Source organism: Leptinotarsa decemlineata, unplaced genomic scaffold (genome assembly GCF_025532065.1).
Source record: "Leptinotarsa decemlineata unplaced genomic scaffold, Ldec_3_MD MMD2_tig00000251_RagTag_RagTag, whole genome shotgun sequence".
Taxonomy (NCBI): Eukaryota; Metazoa; Arthropoda; class Insecta; order Coleoptera; family Chrysomelidae; genus Leptinotarsa; species Leptinotarsa decemlineata.
Genome location: NW_027412547.1, coordinates 6,568,565 through 6,584,721, shown reverse-complemented (window position 1 = coordinate 6,584,721; position 16,157 = coordinate 6,568,565). Strand labels below are relative to the sequence as shown.

Here is a 16,157-nt window from a genome sequence, read left to right as displayed (position 1 = left end):
TGCGAGCGCTTTCGACAGCTGGTCTGAACGTGTTATCCTGTTGTGTGTCTTTTTATATGGTCCGAACGCCTCAATTTAGGTACTTCTGTTGCTTTAAGTAAATTTGCCTGTATTGGGATTACACCAGGTACTATTCTTTGTGTTGAATATTCTCCAGGTTCATTGCTTCTAGGAGTGTGTATTGATTTGTATATATATATATATATATATATATATATATATATATATATATATATTTATATTTCAATAATCACCCTGTTATTTGAATCCCTGCTTTCCCACTCGTCTATTTAAACGAAATATATTCATTGTATATGTTATATAGTTATTGTGATTCATCAGAAATGATTATTGAATAACGAAATCAGTTAGCTCCCTAACTATATTATTAAAGGGGATCTGTTGGAAGGTAGGTTGCACAATATCGTTTACTTGAAATTTACAGTTTCTGTCAAAACCAGACATTCAATTTGCGGTTCCTTCACGCCTCTGCATTTTTGTGAAGAAATATATTTGTACAGGTTTCTTACTCAAAAAAAATTGTGATAGAATAAGCAACTATGTTAAATACGTCGCTTGATCATAGAAAACCACCCAAGCCGGTAGATGTTGACTAACAGTCTACAAAATGTCCTGTTTTACACAGTGAAAATCTCCCTCGGCCTATTTATGTTTCAAAAGTGATTCGCATGCCCTCAGAAACAATGATGTTTCCAAATTCACAGAAATCGAATCAGTCTACCAGTGGAAGTGAATGGGACGGTGAAACATCTACGCCAAAGTTGTTTTCTTAAAATGAACTCAGTGATTTAATACGTGATCTAAATTTATCAAAACAAGGATCAGAACTGTTAGCTTCAAGATTGAAAGAAAAAAATGTATTGGCACCGACAGTTACAATTACAACGTACAGAACGCGTGAAAGTGAGCTATTACAATTTTTTGATGAAAATGAAGGATTGGTATACTGTAATAATATTGCGAAGCTGCTTCTGGACATGGGTTTGAAAGAATACAAACCTACTGAGTGGCGTCTTTTTATTGATAGCTGTAAAAGAAGTTCAAAATGCGTCGTACTGCATAATGGAAATAAATTTGCATCAATTCCAATTGCCCATTCTACAAAACTCAAAGAAGAATATGAAAATGTCAAATTAGTTTTAGAAAAAATCAATTACTCGGAGCATCAATGGTCGATCTGTGTGGATTTAAAAATGGTTAATTTTTTACTTGGTCAACAAAGTGGATACACGAAATACCCTTGCTTCATTTGTATGTTGGAGACTAGAGCAAAGCACTAGCAAAGCACTAGAACAAGATGTTTGGCCTGAAAGAAATTCTTTAACTGTCGGTAAAGCGAATGTAATAAGAGATCCGTTTGTGAGCAGAGACAAAATTATACTTCCACCATTGCATATTAAGTTAGGAATGATAAAGCAATTCGTAAAAGCTTTAGACAAGAAAGGAGATTGTTTTAAATATATTTGTAGAACATTTCTGAAACTTAGTATGGAAAAGTTGAAAGGTGGAATATTTGATGGTCCTCAAATATGGCAGTTGATGAAAGACACTGATTTTATTAAAGTTATGACTGTTCCGGAAAGTAAAGCTTGGGAAAGTTTTGTGTTGGTTGTCGGAAATTTCCTAGGTAACCATAAAGCACCAAATTATGAAGAAATTCTACAAAATATGCCGACAAATTTTCAGATTCTAGGAGCAAATATGAGTATCAAGTTACACTATCTTCTCAACTATTTGGATAAATTTCCGGATAATTTAGGAAATTATAGTGAGGAGCAGGGAGAGCGGTTCCACCAGGATCTAAAAGTAATTGAAGAAAGATATCAGGGTCGATGGGATTGTCACATGATGGCCGATTACTGCTGGTCTTTAAAAAGAGATTGTCCTCTGAAAAATTATAAAAGAAAAGCTCTTAAAAGGCGTTTCATGGAAATATAATATGTTTTCGAAATTTCCCTCTTTATTTACTTCAAAGTATCATATTTGTTTCCAAATAAAACTGAGATTATAAATATATCTATTATTTTGTTTCATGTTTTCGAATTTTTTTTATGTAAAATGAAAATAATTATTTAGAAGAAAACGAGAGCAAATCTTACAAAACCATTGATAATTCCATGAATTGTGAGTATAAATACACCCAAAATAAATTTTATATCTAGAGCAACAAAACCACTGTAGACCAGTATATTTGATGATACAAATGCTTACAGAATTAATGAAAATTGAGAATCGGGTGGAGAAAATAGTGAAAAGTAGTACCTTGTACTCGAAGAGATTGGTAAATTTTCGTTATGTGGACACCCGGCGATTTTGAAAAAATTTTTGACTGTACTTACGTATTTTGATGCGTAGATTACGAATCCGAAAGAAAAAAGCGGCGCTCTTCCTTATTTAAAAAGTCACGGCCCTTCAAAGTTCAGAAAAGGGCAACTTTTCAGCCTTCTTTTTCACTAAATAAACTATTTAAAAACACAAGCATTTATTCACCTTTACACCTTATTCCTCCTTCTTTAACACTTTTTACTTCAATAATCAACATGTTTCTTATAAAAAACTCAATTTAAAAACGAATGCTTCTCCTGGTGACATTATTCTATTTTTAGGTTAGTTACTAGTGACATTTCAGAAAAAAGCGGTTGGTATTTGCCGTCGCCTACTATTTCAAATTCGTAATACACCACCAAAAACCAATTTACGATCTAAAGAATGAAGGTAAAAAACATTTGAATTACTTCAGGAAAATGGACTGCATCAGTCGTACCAACCATATCATTAACCTTAAAAACGTAAAATACAGTGATATGTGACCAAAAAGCAGCTCCGTACATTTTTTAACATGTTCATAAGAAACATGTTGATTATTGAAGTGAAAAGTGTTAAAGAAGGAGGAATAAGGTGTAAAGATGACCCAGTGATAAAATGCTTGTGTTTTTAAATAGTTTATTTAGTGAAAAAGAAGGCTGAAAAGTTGCCCTTTTCTGAACTTTGAAGAGCCGTAACTTTTTAAATAAGGGTGAGCGCCGCTTTTTTCTTTCGGATTCGTAATCTACGCATCAAAATACGCAAGTACAGTCAAAAATTTTTTCAAAATCGCCGGGTGTCCACATAACGATAATGACGATGGGGAAAAATCTATAATATTTCTGAAATATTCAAATCTGAGAATTAAAAATGTGTTGCATTTGAAATGAAAAAATTGGAAGGAACTCACATGTCACACTTCATATAAAAAGTTTTTGTTGACACACACTGCATTTATTCAATTCCAAAACTGGGACTCCTCATTTGCACGTTCATCTGAACTGCAAAAGGGGTATTTGCCGAGAATTATCCCTGTTACTGAAAAATACACGTTCTCCATCACTGCTTATCTGACATAGTGCCGGCCGTGAATACTGAATGTGTGTGGATCGATATAATGGAAAAGTTCATTCAGACGTAATGTGGAATTCCTACAGTTTCAGTGTTGAGCTGTTACTATACGCGTTGAACGACGGTAATGAATTCGAATAATGGCAGTTTCGAGGTCAGCGAAATTACTATGCTCAATTTGCATCGTATATATTGTTATTCAAACTACGTTCAGCGGTATCGCATTTAAAGGATCGCATTTGAAGGTGATGGTAATGTCAGATCTGAAACGAATTTGCTTCTATTGAATCTAACCGTTGTATTGTTTTATTCATCATCTGAAGCAAGTATTTTTTCGTTCGTTGTATACAAAATGAAATAGGAATATAGTCTATTCATTCCCATTTGGAACGGCAATAAAAAGATGAGTACAGTCATAAACATTTCTTGCCTGTGTGGCCCAGATAATTAGTAAACGTGCTATCAAATGTAGTTGAGGAGTAAAGGCTCAGCTAGCTGGACTGGCTGAATACTAAGTTTTTGTCGTTTCACAATATTTCTTTATCAGTGCCGTGTGTTCGTGAGGTTAGGTGAAGTAGTGAGTGGTTTTGTAAACCGATTTTTGAATACTTTTTCTAGAGATCAAATACCCTAACACCAAACTGATATTTTTACACTCGATGCGCGTTTCGCTAACAAGGTTAGCATCTTCAGGAGAAGCAATCTAAAGACAAGGGTTAGCTGTTTATATACCTAAATATACAAATTGATTTGTTGATAATAGATATGGCTTTCTGGACACCTTTTGAAACAAATGATAACATTACGTGTGAGGAATCTGTGTCAGTCGACAGGGATCGAGAATTTGAAAATAAGACTTTACATGTTCAAGTTCACCGAGTAATTTCGAATATTCATGAATGCTTGAAGAAGGAAAACTGTCACACTTCACAGAATGGCTATTGTGAATAGAATATGCGAGTTAACGAAACTATCTCGTTCGACAGTTCTTCGAGTTATTAAAATAGGGGATGTCATTGACCATGCAATGAAACGAAAACAAAGGAATAAAAAATTCGCAAACGTTGATGGTGCCAAAAAAGATGTGATTCGGCGAACAATATATGGTATATACCAAAAAAATGAAGTACCAACCTTGGAAATGATTTGGTATAAATTACTCGAATATCCCGATCACAATTACAAATCTTTAGAAACTCTACGAGGTGTCTTATTGTCTTGTGGTTTCAAATATAAAAAATTGAACAATCGGATGGTCATAATGGAATCGACACGCATTGTTCAACTCCGACAAGAATATTTGAGGCGAATGAAAAGCTTCCGAGAATCCAGCAGACATATAATCTACCTCGACGAAACTTGGTTTGACACCCATGATGTTGTCAAATATGGCTGGGTAGACGAAACCAAGTATTGTGCTTTGAACACACCTTCTTCAAGGGGAAAACGTGTTATAATTTTGCATGCCGGGAATGAAAGTGGTTTCGTACCTAACGCTTTGTTTCTGTCGGCCAAAAATATAAAAGATTCGTCTGCTGGATTACCACGAAGATATGACTGCGACTTTTTCGAAACCTGGTTCAGTGAGCAGCTTCTCCCAAATATTCCTCCAAACTTGGGTAAATGTAATCAGTCACCGACTTTGAATGATGTAGTGCTTGACAATATAAGGCGAGTGGTGAATGAAGTAGGTAATAGTGATGTGTGGAAGAACTGTGTGGCCCACGTTATAAAAGAAGAGAACAAATATAATGTGCAAAGTTCCATAAATCCGATCGTTATTCAACTCGATGATGATTCCACCTCATCCGAATATAACGAAGAAAAATTTTGATTTTTCTAGCAATTTTGTTGGCCTCTATTATTTTGTAAATATATGTTTGACGAGAATTCGGTGTGATTATTTGTGTTTTCATTGTATTTTAGAGTTTTCGACTCGGAAATCAACTACTTCAAATTTCGAAGTTTTTCATAATTACCCATGGTGGAAAAATTCAGTTGAGATAACTTTTTCATGGGGTGATCAGTTGCTATGATTGTATGAATAAGTAACTGAAAAAAATAATATGCCGACGCCTAGGTCGGCATATTATTTTTTGCTTTTCCAATTGGTATTGGAAATACTATACAAGATATTCCTTTTGCAATTGTGAAATGAATATTTGTTTAGAGTATACCAGTAGACGCAAAAACTATTGAACTGAAATTAATGTCAAAATTAGTCGATATCTATATCTATGTAATTCGTGTACAGAGTGGGCCAAATTGGACACTTTCAAAGGAAAACTCATCTTTTCGAACTAGATAGATGGAAACTGATGGCTGTGTCTGGGGGTCAAATTTTATGACAAACTCAATGGTGAAAAGCGCATATCGATATCTATCATCTTTTCTGAGTCACAGCATGTTTTTCAATAGTGTGAATTTTAGAAGAGTTGCTGTTACTTTTTTATTGTAAAAAATTTCTGGTTTCTATGAAAACAAAGCACTTTTTTACGTAGAATACAATGGTGTAAAACACAATTTTTTTCATATGGGATATCAATAGTTATTGATGGAAAACAATTTTTTAATTAGACACCCTGTATATTCCTGCATATTTCAATAGAGCTCAAAATTAATTACCTATTCAAAAATGTAGCATACATGTGCTACAATTGAAATACAGAGCTTTCAGGTTTTTTCATGTAGACTTCGAAACTCACACTTTGATCAAGTAAGCTTTGGACGATGTGGCGATAAAACAGAAAGAAATTGTTCAGTAGTAGTAATCAAATGTTGAAAAGGCTTTTCACAGCAGTAATTAAAACACATAGTTCCAATAAAACTGATAATAATTTATACTAAACAAGCTTTTATCCGCGCCTTCGCTCGCGGGTGACAGAAGAAAATAACAATAAATATAGAAAAATTACAAACAGCTGAAACCTGAATACCTGTTGTTCTTAACTGCTCTAACTAATCTAAATGAAATAAAGTCTATGGAATGGTTTTGTTGCAAAATATGATGGGCTATTGCTGATTTTTGTGATCTTCCATATAGAAAAAAAATCAGCAGTCGCCTATCATATTTTGCAAACAAAATCATTCCATAGACTTTAGTTCATTAAGCTTAGTTAAGCCAGTTACCATCAACAGGCATCTAGATGCCTTTGAGAGTGTGGAGATGAGTAAACATAATAATATTATGAATAAAGATGGTGGACCAACACCTAATAGTATACTATATAGCAACGGATGTTTTTCCGTTAACCAGCTGTCGACCCTCAGAATTCGAAACTTGTGCGAGCTAAGGATTAACGAGGTCTTACCTTTTAACGTGTGATTCCTAACACGGGTTGGACGATAGCAAGTGAAAATCGATCGTTCAGACTAGGGCTTGAACCACCGACCAACACGGCAGTCAATTCGAGTGAGTGAACAAATCACCCACGCCGAACCGCTTGGCTACCGGCCGACCGGTCGGTCGGTATATAAAGTATACCATACCTTTATTAATTAAAATAATATTTTTGAGTCACATATAATTCAACTTAGTACTTATTTTACTTTAATAAGTTGCCTAGTTAACCTGTTTTACAAGTACCTACAACTTTGATTAGTTTCCTATCTAGCCTGTGTGTGTGTGTTTGTGCGAATTAGTTGATGTTGCGACAGAATAGACAGATGTGGCTGCCAAGTTGTTGAATCTGTCAAATGAATAAAACGGTAGCCACTGAAAAATTTTGAGCAAAACATGGAAATTGGAAGAAACCAGCAATAAATTTGGCCACTATGTTTGGCTTAACATATGTATGTGAAATATCTTTCTCAAAATTGAATTTTTTGAAAAACATATATCGTTCGAGATCAACGGACGCCCACTTAGAAAACACACTTGAATTTGCTGTTCCTATCGAGAACTAAACTATAAAAAACTGACTCAAGAGCGTCAGTGTAGTTTATCACATTAATTTCAGGTCTTGTGTTTTATAATTCAGAATTTGATTTGAAACCAAAATATAACATACGTAGCACCTAATTATTATCCGTTCTTTTTTCTGGACCTCGTTAAAATTTTCCCACAGTATCAGGACCTTAACCAAAACTAGTTGCCGACCCCTACTATATAGCTTGTTGAAATGGCATTTCATTTATCGGTGAGGATAAAAATGTCCCAATATGTGTAGCTAATGTAGAAATTGAAAAAAAAACATTGGTATCGATATGATACATCCCGAATTAAAATTCAGATAAAATACTACTCTCGTGATGTTTGTTATACAAACATCGTATTCCAGTATCTCTCGTAACTACGGCTGTCGCATCAAATGAACTGTGAAATATCTCCTGCTGTCGTACTTTGAACAGCAGTGATTCGACTAATGGAGTTCTATTAATAAACATCAATCGGACATTTAATCGATATCGCTGTAGTAATTAATTTGGAAGAGCGGAAGTGCCTCTCGCAAAATTTCGATTACATTATTCAACCAGGCCGTTACGAACTGTCGATGATTGAAATGTACGACACGTTTATGAAGGCACTTGAAATATTTCCATTCATGTTATCGACGAGTTACTTATATTTATGTGGAATATGAATAGGATAGTGTAATTTCCCACAGAGGTAACTCACTTTTATCCTGTTAACTAACACTTCTGTAAAGTTCTATTATTTTGAATGGCGGAATGATAATGGCAATTCGTTATTGAAAGGTGTTGACCTGCTAACTCCACCTTTAGGCCGAAATACGATTATTTTGTGGTTGAAAGGAGAAAAAAATATACTATCAGTTAGAAAAACTAGTTATAAACTCAAAAACTTTAAATTACGCGAGATTTTGTGCCAATCATTACATAATGAAAAACTCGTATGTTGGCGGATATGGTGCTATGAAGAATCATAAAATTAAATTCGAAGTCATGTTACGGTGACGAATAGAAATAGGGGACGGTTATCGCCGTCGAGTCATCGATGTTCAGTTCAGGAACTGATCGCGATTTGAGTGTTGGAATTCGATATTGATGCAGTTATAATTACTTAAATTTTTTGCTACCTATTTAAAATGTGGCGTCCTTGGACGAGTACTAATAGTAATAACGCGTGTGATAACAACGCAGACTTTTTCCAGTGTAGTAATTCCAATAGCGATGGTGAACAATGCGAAAAAAGATATACCAGTGAATAAGATTCAGATACATTTGAATATTGAAAGACAGAGTATGTTTCAATGTATATGAAACATATACGTTTGGTTTCGAGGGAACCAAACTATCACAAGCAACATCAAATTTGACCAAAATTCCTTTCTCAACTGTACGTAAAATAGTCAAAATCAAACCTTGTGAATGCAAGATGCGATGTGATGCAGGATTACCAAAATATTTAGATGTTCATCTAATAAAATCATTGAAATAACAATATAGGTATGTTATAAAAGCAATGAGATTCCTACAACTGAAATCATAAGGAAGAAATTGAATATTTCCGGCCATAACGTGAGCTGCTGTGACAAAACTCTTCAGAATTGGTTAAGGAAACTAAGATTTATATATATATATATATATATATATATATATATATATATTGATAAACAAACGTCAAGAAGTTATGGACAATTGCGTAACAAATACTTAGAACAAATTACTAAATATAGTCCAGAATGACGGCAAATTTTCTATTTGGTCAAAACTTGGACGAAACTTGGTATGACACACAACACAGTTACGAAAGGGTGGACTGGTGGTTCGTGAATGCCTAACATGCCTGCAAACAAAGGATCGCAACTAATCATTGTGCATTGCAGAGAAAGTGAAGGATGCGTTCCGAATTCTTTGAAATAATGTGATAAAAAACTTGAGGACTGCAATGCTGACTATCATGAGAACATGGAAGCTAATATTTTTGATGAATGGTTTGAAAACATATTGATCTCAAATTTGGATGCGAATAGTGTAATAGTTCTTGACAACGCATCCTATCATTCACGACAGCTCATCACAGTACCGAGTAAAAATTCGAGGAAAGATGAAATATAAAGTTTTTCAATGGATAACAATTTGTGTTCTGAAAAAAACTATAGGAAAAACCAACTTAAGTTTTACAGACAAAAACATTTGAAAAAGTGTATGCCCTTGAGAGTTTTGCCGAAAAGTATGGGCACACCATTACTGAGACTTCTTCCCTATTTTTATAATTTCAATCCCATTGAGTTGATTTGTGGAAAATTTAAACAAATCATCAGGCGTAAAAATAAATTTCCAAAATTTGATAAGAAGGTAATAGAGCTAATTAAAGAAGAAGTATCTACTATTACCGAAGAAGACTGGCAGAAAAGGATTAAAAAAGGAATTTAAGTTGAAAAATACTATATGGAGATTAGACACTTTCATATTAATGGTGGAAATAAATTCATTATTGATTCAAATGACGACAGTGATAGTGAAACAGATAATATGGAAGAGGAATTATCAGAAGCTTTCGAAGAAAGTTAGTGAAGTGTTTTTGAAACGTGTGAGTAAGTAGTATTCAGAAGTATTTTCAATTATCACCCTATTATTTGAATCCCTACTTTTCCACTCACCTATATAAACGAAATATTCATAATATATATTTATATCAAATATATTACAAAGTTATTGTGATTCTTATATAATCAGAAATGATTATTGAATAACGAAATTAGTTACCTCCCTAACTATATTATTAAAGGGGAGCTGTTGGAAGGCAGGTTGCACTATATCGTTTACTGGAACTATACACGCGGGATGACACTTCTGCACATATAGTACGTGATCTTGAGAAAATAGAAATTTTATTTTATTTTTAGAACAGACAGCGTATTTTTACTAAATACAGAATTGACGAATGAATTATTTCAATTATAAGAGGAGAATGATTCAGTTTATGCATGTGTCATCATGAATGATTGAAATTTTCGATATATAATGTTTTCCCAGACTTATAGTCACAATAGCTAGCAGTTTACCACAAAGCCCAAAGTTTACGTGACTGCATTCATATCTAAGATTAGGCGAATAGAACAAAGTTGCCGACACTATATTAGGTTGCTAGTAGGCGATGGGTAGACAAAGTTACGATATAGATTTTGATTCAACTGAGTAGGTACGCTGCGGCTTCAGTACACGTGCTCATTTGGAGAATATTAACCACAAAAAGCCATTGTGATCCACCGTATCGAAAACGTAATGGAAATTGAATCGGCTCCTTCTTCGTAATGGTTTCCGTTATTCTAATTCAGTGGTTTGAGAGTCACTTTGATATTGACATTCCTTGTCAATTTCAAATAGGCTACAAAAACGAAATCCTAAAATTCAGGAATGTTCCACTGATATCTTCACAATACGATCTTTGGAAGAAGTATTCACGATCTTTCCTCATATCGGACCCAATCTTTTTCATTGAAGAAAATACTTTTATAAAAACATTTTTTGAAAAATCATGTCGTATGTCTACATTTGTGCCGGATGTATCGTTCTTTCAAAACTACGACTTTAATATCACTGAATACTATTTTCAATACGTTACCTCATGTTTTGCCAAATTACCATGGACGAATTTAGCATTCAGCAACACGCAATAATAAAATTGTTTTATCAATGGGTGTTCTGTTCGAGCAACGTACCGCGCGCTTTGCCCATTTTATGGTCGCCATAATCGTTCTTCCCAGAGAACTATTCGCATTGTGATGGATACATTTGAGTCTACCGGTTCAGTAAACGATCGAAGAAACGCAAGAATTTGGGAGGATACCAATCCACGTAAAATCCAAGAGCGTCCAATGCATCCCGTAAAAGTCACTGTTTGGTGTGGATTTTAGGCTGGCGGCGTTATCGGTTGATATTCGTTTGAGAACGACGTTGGCCAAGCCATCACTACCAACGGCGAGCAGTATAGATAGATGATTACCAACTACTTTTGGCCCGAATTGGATGGTCTGGACAACAACGACATGTGGTTTCAACAGGACGGCGCTACATGCTACGTTGGATATTCTGCACGAGCAATTTGAGGGCATGGTCATCTCACGTGGAGGTGATGTGAACTGGCCACCGAAATCGTGCGATTTGACACCGTTAGACTTTTTCTTTTGGGGTTTTCTTAAGGCGTAGGTGTGTTAACCAACATAACATATGCTATCGGTCAAATTCAGCCTGATTCATGCGTTACGCTAGTTGCACACACACCGATTTTGGACGGCTGACTTTGTACCGGTCGTCCAAATTCCAATAGTGAACCACATGTGGGAACGGGACCTGGCACACACGCCGACCGGTGATCGTCGCCGGTAAAATACCGTTGAGCAGCCGTCCATTGAATCGCCGGCAGTACCGGGAAGTAGTGGCGTACATGACTAAATACACTCTTGCATACTCTCAGGTTTTTTACGAACCATTTCAGTCTTGACTGCTCGGTGAAATTGTAATCACTACGTATTAACTTAGTTTTGGTGGTGCGTGCTAATTACGGTGACCGGTAAAAATCCGGTAACTCTGCAAGCACCCGCTAGCAATAAAATACCGCCCGATTTTATACTGGACGTCCAAAATCGGTGTGTGTGCAATTGGAGTCATGTAAAATTGGACGTTTCGGATGCGCTCCACCCAGAGAAGCCGCGGCGGACGTTCGAACGATGTTATATTCGACACATAATGCTATCAATAGGTCTTTCATACGAATAAAAAGTTTCGATGATATCTCACACACACTTTGTTTTATTCAAATTTAAAGATAGGAAGCGCTTAATGAAAGTCCTGTCATTACCAGATTTTGTTCACAATCATTCTAAATAGATTTTGAAAAAATGGCACATGGAAGTTCCTTTAGAATAGCATTTGTACTTTCATCTATTTGAGAAAGTCTTTTTATGTGAAAAAAACTATACTGAAATATAAAAGTTCCAGTTAAAACCCGCCATTTCATACCGTCAAAAACTACGTTCAACAGTTCTTCAAAAAAAAACTTTCTGAAACTATACTACAAAAAGCAGACCAATTTGTGAACTATTTTAAAGAAAAAATGAAACGACTTTCTGAGAATCACCAATTACATAAAAGTATGGCAATTGAATTTTATTTATATATTTTTTTTTGAATTTTGGTTTATGATAACACAAGCACTACAGAAAAATCCTCAAGGCGCTCATATGCGAAAGTGACAGCAATTCACCTTGGATTTGAATTGCCGGAGATTAAATCCATCTGGAAAAATGTTCTTAGGAAGTTTGTTCCACATAAACACAGTTCTCCAAATGAAAGAGTTCCTAAACAGTGAAGTTTGAGGTGTACTGAGTTGAACCTCAAAATGATGAGCAGCCACAGTCGTTACATATTTCTGATATGTCCCGCTCTTGGTGGAAACAAATGCACCAAGTCACTTGAACACCTCCCGTGAAAATATCTATAAGTGAGAGACAAATCTCCAAACTTTCTTCGATATTCCAGACTATCAAGGTTGCAAGTGATGTTCGTGTCTCCAATCAGGCTGATGACTCTTTTCTGGATGAAATTCAGCAGCTTCAGGGTATGCTTGGGGACATAGATCCATACATAATAACAATTCTCCAAAGAAGGTCTGATCTAAGCTTCATAAAGCATCAAAAGTTGCTGACGTGTGTACAGTTTTCTGGTACGGAACAGTGTTCCAAGCTTCTGCAACGCAGCCAAGGACATGATTGTCTGCAGCATTGTCTGGCGAAATACTGAAAAGAAAAAAATACCAAAATGTTGGTAACAAATATCTGTTCCATCCAGTAGCGGTTGGAACTTTTGGTGTTTATGGCCCGGAAACTCTATTATTAGTTCATGAACTCGGAAGGAGAATAGGCCAAGCAACGAAAGATCACCGTTCTACCTCTTTTTTGATAGAAATAATTAGTATTGCTATTAAACGTAGCAATGCTGCTTCGGTCCTTGGAACTATTCCTCCTTTACATAATTTTGATGAGATCAGGCATTGCCCTAATTTCAGTATGGAACTGAAATCTCTTCGAAACAAGCCGAGATATGTGGATATTCATCAGTCTACTATCAAGGTTAATTCCCAAGTGATTGATCCACCTTTTTTTTTCAGTGCGGTCAATGGACTTAGGATATTCTTGCCCCCCAAATATGAGTTGCAGTCCTCGTGGTTCCCTTTCAGTGGAAGAGATTTATAAAGCAACAGCCGAATCGATCCCTCTACGAAACTCTTCTTCACTCGGAAGGATCGATAGCAGCTTGAGAAATGGTGTTTATGGTGATTCTGTAAAACATGTTCTTCCTTACGAATCAATAGATAGTTGTCCTGAAAATCTAGGGAGGAAAATTGGATTGGATAATTTAGGAAACACTTGATACATGAATAGCATTTTACAAGTATTGTTCATGACGAAGAATTTCAAGAACGAAGTTTTAATGATGAACGGGAACGGGAATGTTCTACTAATTTATACATCAAACTCAAACTGCTCATGCAGCTGCAGTTTCGTAAGAATATATCATCTTTCCCTCCAACCGATTTCCTGGATTCTTCGAAGTCCACTAGATACTCGTTAGGACAACAAGAGGATTGTTCCGAATTCTTGTGGTTCTTGTTGAATACACTTCGTGAGCAAAACAATAGCAAAATCAATACTCCTGACCGGTCTGTATTGAATGATTCCGTGCAGTCCATCTCGTCTTGTGTTTGTAAATATTTTGCTGAAAAAATCCTCACTTGTTTACTTTGTAGTAAATGTTCAAGAGGTAGCGAAAACTTTGTGAATTTCTGGAACTCCATCTAATAACCAGCCCGTGCAAAGGTTATTGTTAAATCATCTGGAAATATAATTTTTAACAGGTGATGATCGACTGTATTGCCAAACATGTGCCAAACTAACTGACTGTTATAAGGAAACAAGTATAGCTGATGCTCCAGTCAATCTTATAATAACACTGATGATCTTCAAACAAGACTCAACCTGTGACGGAAACCAGAACCTCTTTCGAAGGTTCGAAATAGATGAACATTTCAATCTAGCAGACCACTATTATAATATTCATGCAGTTATTGTTCACTGTGGTTCTGACGTTGAGTTTGGTCATTATTATGCCTTGGCCAAAGACGAAACGGACTGGTTTAAGTTTGACGATAGTCGTCTCTCGAAGTGTTCTGGCGATGTAATGAATCTATTGGAGTCTCTGGAGACACCCTACATTTTGTTTTATAAGAGAGAGGACATTGGTAGATCAAGATCTTCAGATGACTTGGTGCTGCAGGTTTTTCCGGGTTTTCCTGCAGCTGAAAAAGCAAATGCGCCACTGGAATCAATGAAGTCGTCCCGAAGCGCTAATTAGTTTTTATTGTTGTTCTTATTTTTATCGTTGTTTTATAATTTCACAAATAAAAATTTGTCCAAACAGTAATTTAAATCATAAATATGTCGTGGAAATAGTTGATGAATTCTGTAAAACTGGTTCCGTTGCTAACAAAAATAAAATCACCGCATGAAGCAGCGCAAATAGAAGTTTGAGGTACCTCACCGCAGAACCCTCCACATCATTTCATCTTAGAACGCCAAGTAGGAACGTTGCACAAAACAGTACGGAAAGCACTGCTGAATAAATGTCACCCATTCAAAATGAAAATTCTTTATGACGACGACTCCGACAGTAGAATTGAATTTTGTGAAACGATGACCGATTTTATGAATGAAAACCAAAAATTTTGCACAATATTTGCTTTACTCATGAGTACACGTTTTTAGTTGATGGGCAATGGCTATGTTAACACACAAAATTGTCGCTACTGAAACGATGAAAACCTGCGATATTCTCTGTTGGTATTCTTGGGAATACTATTATTGGACCTATATTCAATGAGGAAAATATGCTTGAAGAAAAAATCAATCCCCTAATGACAACTGGGAAATCAAATTAATGTGGTTGGTAACATCATTTTACAAGACGTTTTTATTCACTTTCAACAAGATGGAGCTCCACCAAACTACTTTCTTCCAGTTGGACTGAATGATAGATTTTCTAGAAAATTGATTGGTCGAAGAGGAGCAATAGAATGGCCACCACGATCATCCGACTTATCGCTTCGTACGGGACCATCTGACATTGATTTTTCATAAAACACGGTCTCGAGATTTGATAGATTTGAAGAGACATATAACAGCTGCGTGTAGAGAACTTCGGGCAGCAGTTTATTGGAATGTTGAACAGGACTTTGAGAGACTTATGAATTCGAAGATGAATTACTTGTTACTAGTTTTTTATGTTTCATTGCAAAACACTTAATAATAATAATAACTTCATTCATCCATTTTAAAGGTTTCACACAGCATAATTATAATAATAATAGCGAATAAAGAAAAATGGCGATAAGTGCAAAAGTACTCGCTTCGCATAACAGGAACAATACAATTTCAATAATTTGGTAATGGATGACGATATTATAATGGAAGAGCTGACGAATATCAAAAACTTGTGCTTCGTTAAAAAAAGTTTCAGTTGAATAACAAGGCGGTTTGGACAATATTAATTTCAGGAACCTGTTTTGGAGCACCTCAAGAGGGAGAAGGTGTGTATGATAGGCTGGTTCCTCCCCAACAGGCGATTCCGTAGCTCAGGTGACTCGCTACAAGTGCATGGCACTGCAAGGTATAATCGATGTTCCAGCCAATTTTTAATCAACACTAGATCCGATTTAATACATGTTTTAGTTGCTCCCAACTATTTGCCTTGTAAAAAATGGCTGTCATCTGCGAAGTCCTAATTCTGTATCTCTGCTC

At 35.6% G+C, this 16,157-nt stretch overlaps 1 protein-coding gene across 11 annotated transcripts in view; it reads right to left on the bottom strand.

Annotated features, from left to right (window-relative positions):
- The window catches only part of Atx-1 (Ataxin 1), a 333,854-nt gene that overhangs the window by 124,739 nt on the left and 192,958 nt on the right, over window positions 1–16,157 (bottom strand). The gene's annotated exons all lie outside the window — the stretch shown is intronic.